Raw genomic sequence first — 6,654 nt, forward strand, 5'->3', positions numbered from 1 at the left:
AACAAATTTCCTCTGAGGAAATCATTGTTCTTCAAATTTCCTCTAAGGAAATTTCTGAACATCAGATTTCCCTTAAGGAAATGTTTTTCCTTATTTTTACTTGTTAAACATTTCTTCACTACACCATGTATACAAACAGTATGAATATAATTATTAAAAGACTGTAGAATTGATGCAAATGATATTTAAAAATTTAATAATAAATGTTTGACTCAAAATTTTAATGACATTGAAAATAATACAGTCTGACTGTTTAGATCTAGGTATTGTTTATACTTTTTGTATAAATTTAACTTTGATTTATAATTTTTTTGGAGCAAATGCTTCTGTTTTCTTTGTAATTGTTTCAATGCGATACAATAATAAGCAACCAATTTGAATGTCATTATATCATTTGTGGTGTTCTAAAAAAAATATTTATATATTTGCAGATTAAATAATAAAATAAACACTTTTCGTGTTATTTTAAATTAGAATTTCTTCTGTTTCAGCTTGTGAACAGTTATTCAATCCTCTATGTAAGAATTCAGTGAATACATTATTCCATTCACTAAACAATTCCCTTCAATTCTAAGAGAAATCATTTTTGCAAATTGTTCTTCAATGATCTTCTTCTGTATATTTATTATGAGGGAGCGATGTAAATGAGTGGATAAAACTGGTGTTCCTTTTTTCAACAACAAAATAGTATTTGTTCTGCATTCTCCTTTCTTTTGATTAAGATATGTTGTTGCTTTTATGCAATAGTGTTTTCAGGTATCTATGATAGAACTCCATTTTGTTTTATATGGTCATTATCACATGTTGAAATTTCCTATTTCTTTTTTGCAGGAAAGCACACATTCCATTTCAAATTAATCCAATTATGCACTATGTAAATAAATTTCAACTTTAAGTTTCCTCTTCAGTTAAAAGACCTATTGATCATGAAAACCGAGATGTCTGATCACCTATAAATACACAAAAAAAGCAAATAAAATGTTATAAATGGAGAAAGAAACAGCAATAAATGTTTTTCATGTGTATCTTTCCTTATTAAAATACATTAAGTAAACTTGAACTCGAGAAAAATAAATAACTGCGATGTAGACTAGAAAGTATAAAATGCAAGATAAAGTATTCACGAAAAATTAGTTGATTTACAGTAGTCAAGTCCATGTTTGCAGGAAATTTACATCATTGGTTGTCTGGTGGAGAGTTGTCTTATTGGTAATCATACCACATCTTATTTTTATATAACCTTGCCATATTCCTATTGTGCCTGTCCAAAGTTCAGAGCCTGTAGCTTTTATCAGTTTAGTCTGACACTAAAATTTAGTGGTTGTTGTTGTTGTTGTTTCATACCAGTCATATTTATTTTTTGTAATTTATTTTGTTATAAACTAGGCAATTAGCATGATTAGTTTTACAGTTTGAATTGTTTCAATGTTTCATCTTTAGGTCTTTTATACTTTGACTATAGTATAGGGTATTGATTTTCTCATTATTGAAGGTCGTAACAGGCCTACAATTTCTTTCTCAAAGCCGTGATAGTTTTCATATTTAATATACCACATCTTTGAATTTTTATAGTAATCATGATACTAGTAATCATCTTTCAAGTTCAATAACTTTTTAAAATTAAAAGGTGCCTTACCATTTAGGTTTAGTTGGCTTCTGCAAATTTTACATTGCCTATCATTTCTGCTGTATATTATTTCTCTGTACCTTCTATAGTTCTTGTCCTATACATAAAAGAGTAAAAGTTGAATGACATCTTGCATCAATATTTTTTCTGTTTAATGTACATTTATATGTATATTAATGTGTGTTTAATAAAAATCTAAACCATGAGTGCTTGATAAGCTTCTTGCCCTTATAGCTGGTCTGTAAGCTTTAAATGAATTTTATTGATCGACTAAAAAACTATGATCACTGCGCAAATAAGACCCCCGCCCTCCAAAAAAAACAAAACATGCACAAACAGTGGTATTCATTGACATAAAACATGTATATAATTTGGCTCAATTTATAGATCTCTCAAGTGACTATAAGTTTAAGGCTGCGATTTTTTTAACAAATACATTTCTAAAACCTTTCAAAGATTTTGAAAATGGACAAATTTTAAATAACTTTGCAACAACTAAAGTTCCTTAACTCTGCATCTTATAAAAAAATATACATGATAAATAGGGAATGATACTCCAGCTTGCATATTATTCAAAGTTTTAAAGGAACATAACTGAAAAACGGTAAAAGTTTTACTACAAAAATTTGAAATTGATCTGATTAAAATTGTGATAAAAAGTATTGTTTTAAAGTTTAATAAAATTTGGTTGAGGGAAACTTAAGTTAGAAGGCTGAAACAATTTTTTTCCATTTTTAAAGAACATAACTATAGAATTTAGTAAAAGAGACACTACCAAATTTCAAACTTAATCTGTATTTTGTGGTTATAAGCATTGTGTATTGATTTCATAACATTTGGTTGAGACAAACTAAAGTTTAGAAAACAGGAAACCAAAAATTCAGCATATTTTCCCCATTTCTAAAGGGGCATAACTCTGATGCTCTAGTACAGTAACACTGACATCACCAAAATTCAAACTTGATCTGAGTATTGTGATAACAAGCTTTTGTAAAAGTTTAATTGAATTTGTTTGAGGCAAACTAAAGTAATGTAAGAGAACAAAAAACAACTTTGGGACAGACGGACAAACGATCAAGTGTTAAACATTATGCCCCCTCCACTTTGGGTCATAATAATAAAAAGGGTGTTTATGTCAAGATATAAAAACAATTAACCAAAGTTTCATAAAAATTTGTGAAAGCATTCTTGAGACTATCCTAATCCCAAGTCATGATAGTACAATGACATAAATCAGATTTTTTTTTTAAATTAAAAGGAAAATTATCATGTTTATGTTATACAAAAATAATTCACCATGCAAGTTTCATTAAAATTGCTCAAAGCATTATTAATAGTATACGTACTGAAAAAATCCCCCCTTTTATGAATAAAATCCATAACTTTAAATTAAAAATTTAAAATCCCTAAAAATTAAAAAGGACCTTAATTATCATGATTATATGTGACTTGTTATTTAACATAACAAAAAAACCAAAGGCAATGAAAGAGAAACTGACAATGCCAAGGCAAAACATAAGATGCAGAAAAGAAAAACAAAACAAAACAAAACACTAAGCAACACTAAAAAACTAGTGTTGAATTTATGTGCTCAGTCAGTCAGTGAGAGTTGGCAGATCCTGACCTACTATATCTATGCTTAAAAACATAAAAATCATATAGTTCTAAACATATTTTGTAAATTTATACTTTATTAACAAGTGAAACTGCGAGTTACTGCTCACTGATGATACCCCCGCCGCAAGTGGATACTATAAATAGTGTAAAAATATGCAAGTGTTCGGTAAACAGGAAGATGTCGAGTGATGAATCTGAAAACGCATCACACGGTATAGCTGACTTATATAAATCCTAAAACCAAATTTAAGAAATCCTTGTATTGTAGTTCCTGAGAAAAATGTGACGAAAATTTTCAACTTGGCTCAGTATCATGTGTAAAATCATACAAGTGTTCGGTTAACAGGAAGTTGACAAGTGATCAATCTGAAAACGCATCACATGGTATAAATGACTTAGATAAACCCTGAAACCAAATTTCAGAAATCCTTGTATTGTAGTTCCTGCGAAAAATGCGAAGAAAAATATTCATGGGACGGACTGACTGACTGACTGACTGACGGACGGACAGACGGTACGACGGACTGACAGACAGAGGTAAAACAGTATACCCCCCTTTTTTGAAAGCGGGGGTATAAAAGTTGTCATAAATAGCATAGACACCTTTGAGTTTTGAGAACCACATGTGTTAGTGCGAGTATAATCATTGATAATCATGCACAAGATTGACTTTTTAAAAAAAAGCCTATATATTGAAATTTTCTGAAAATATTGCATGCATTTATTAATATGACCAATTTCAAGAAATGCACAAAGATGCGAGATGATTTATATAATTGTAATTTCAGTAATTTACAGTAAAGGCTTTTATCCCCACTGCATTTTGCACTTTTTCTTATTCAGGAGCCAGAAGTTATGGCCTTTGTGACCTTTGTATGATTTTTACTTTAGTTTCTTTTTCTTTGTATTGAAAAGTTTAGTATGACGTCCATTATCACTCAACTACTATACATTTTTGTTTAATGGCAAGTTAAAGCATGCCTCACAGGCACGGATCCAGGGGGCTGAGGGTTGGACATGTTGGAACCCCCCTTTCTTTACTGGACGATCAATGCATTTGAATGGGGACATGTAGTTTAACACCCCCCCCCCCCAAATTTGTCCTGGGTTAGGAACCCCTTTATATGACTCAGGATCCACCCAAGTCTCATGTTTTGGGATTTTCTCGTTGCAATGAAGACCCATTGGTGACCTATGGCTGTTATCTGCTCTTTGGTCATGTTGTTATCTCTTTGATACATTCCCCATTTCCATTTCAATTTTCTTTTCAGTTCTATTATAAATATTAGAAACGAGTTTGGCGCGTTTACAAAAATATAATTGTCTGTGCTGACAGGGGAGTATGTGTGCATACCAATATTTAAATTTTCTAGGCCTTCTTTTTGAATATTTTGTGCATTTCTTGGTAAAATACTGTCAGACCTCGAGTGCTGTTGTTTTACAAAAACGGTCAAGTAATGTAGGGGAAAGAAACGAACTAAAAAGAACCAAAATAAGCCACAACTAATGGGGGTCTCATTGGGGGTTCTGTTCACGGATCCCGCTTAGTTACTTTTTATTTTTTTAGATTCCCGCATGATGCCATTACGCTTACACTATATAAGTGAACAATTCTGATATTTTTGTAATTTCCCATGTCCCGCTAAACTTCATTTCGCTTTTTCACGGCACAACAAAAAATACGCCGCGACAATCCCGAGTCCCGCTCAGACCCCCTTATACATACATAATGAATAGTTTACTATGTAGTCAGTAGTCGGGTCAAATACACATGTATATACTTTTAGACGACCTTAGATTCATTTCACAGCGAAAATACTCATTAATATTGAACATTTTAGATCACTTCACATTTAGATTTTATAACTTTTAAAATGAAGACCTGGCATATAGATTGAAGATCATTTAATCGAAAGATGGTAATTTCTCAATGAGCAACTGTAACCAGGTACTGCATTTTTTTGCATGCGTCAAGAAACAGTTAAAAGTTAAACTTCTCATCTGGACTTTTTAATTAGTCTGTATACCGGACCTCTTCTCTATTTTGGGATTGAAAAAAATCTAAAGTTAAAAATGCGGTTTTGAGCCTATTTCTTCTTCTTAATTTGGTAACACGTTAAGCCATTAGTGACACTAATATGGTATATTACCAATAATAAGGCCATATATTTCGGTGTGTAGAAATACTGCAAAAGACTTCTTAGTGCACTAAAAAGAAAGTTTTTGCATTAAGGACACTAAAACGATGTTTTAAGATCACAGCGAGCATGAATATAAGAGGATATGATTAAAAACCTCATATCTATAAAGTTAGGTATCAATAGATTTTGTAATTTTGAATCTAAATGACTTTTTAATAAACGCGTGCCACTCGCCACGTGACCAACGGTTTATTGCAGATTCCCGAATCATCATGTTCAATCAACCTAATCCAATAAACAATTGTCTTTTGATCGTTACTTATTGATTAATCAATGGTTGTTAACCTAACGGTTTAGCGTGGTATAATTTCAAGTTTATGAAAGAAAAATAAAAAATAAATTTTGTGTTTTAAAACTTTGCCTTTGTTATATATATTTAGTTTTTAAGGAAATTGCTAAGCAAGCTTTTTTTTTAATTAACAAACTCTATTATTAATATACAAATTGAGAAACAAAGGCTTTTGATATTTTATTTCCTTACTAACAACACAAGAGTTTACATTCTATCATTATTCCTTGAAAGACATTTGAGAGTATGTGGTGTCCATGTGGTTCTTCAAAATCCGATTACAGAAGTAATATAGAAAAACTCCAAGAGGTAAAATTATTTGACGTTTTAAAAAGAGAATTATAGAATAAATCATAACTGTCTTCTATGAACGATAACTTTCAACTGGTGTCAATGCTTTTTTTTTTAACAATTCATCTTTATTTCAACAATTGAAGACGAATACCATTTTATTTTATAATGTAATAAGCACTATGGGCAAGCGCGGATCCAGAGCTTGAAGTGGGGGTTTGGAGGGAGGGGTTATGTGAGAAATGTTTAGAACACTAGAGAAGTTTTCCTGTTATACCAAACCATATGTTTTTCAATAAATGGCACACTTTTTGTTCATCCGGCATATGGTTACTCTAAATAAACTTTTAAGTGTATATATATATATAATTCTATAAGTTTAATTATTTAATCGAAATATCGATAAATGGCATAGTTCCTGACATTAGAAAAATGAATGAAGTATTAGCAACCAAATATCAATCCTCACTTTTCCGTGAAGTGTTCACAATTATTTGTCTTTATAAAATTAAAAGGATGAAAAAATCCCAAACTGAAAAGAGTTGAAAATACGGTATTACTTTAGAAGTAAAAAATATAGCAGACAGAATAAATACGACAGAAACAAACAAATGAAAAAAAATAGAGAA

At 30.8% G+C, this 6,654-nt stretch overlaps 1 long non-coding RNA gene across 1 annotated transcript; it reads right to left on the reverse strand.

Moving 5' to 3' along the window:
* Nucleotides 1-268: 268 nt before the first annotated feature.
* On the reverse strand, nt 269-4,904 carry LOC134699288 (uncharacterized). The gene is made up of 3 exons (XR_010103546.1): nt 4,599-4,904; nt 1,637-1,724; nt 269-950 (listed from the first exon to the last, which is right to left on the reverse strand). It is a non-coding gene; the product is annotated as an uncharacterized LOC134699288 (long non-coding RNA).
* Nucleotides 4,905-6,654: the final 1,750 nt, after the last annotated feature.

The sequence above is a fragment of the Mytilus trossulus genome, unplaced genomic scaffold (genome assembly GCF_036588685.1).
Source record: "Mytilus trossulus isolate FHL-02 unplaced genomic scaffold, PNRI_Mtr1.1.1.hap1 h1tg000050l__unscaffolded, whole genome shotgun sequence".
Taxonomy (NCBI): Eukaryota; Metazoa; Mollusca; class Bivalvia; order Mytilida; family Mytilidae; genus Mytilus; species Mytilus trossulus.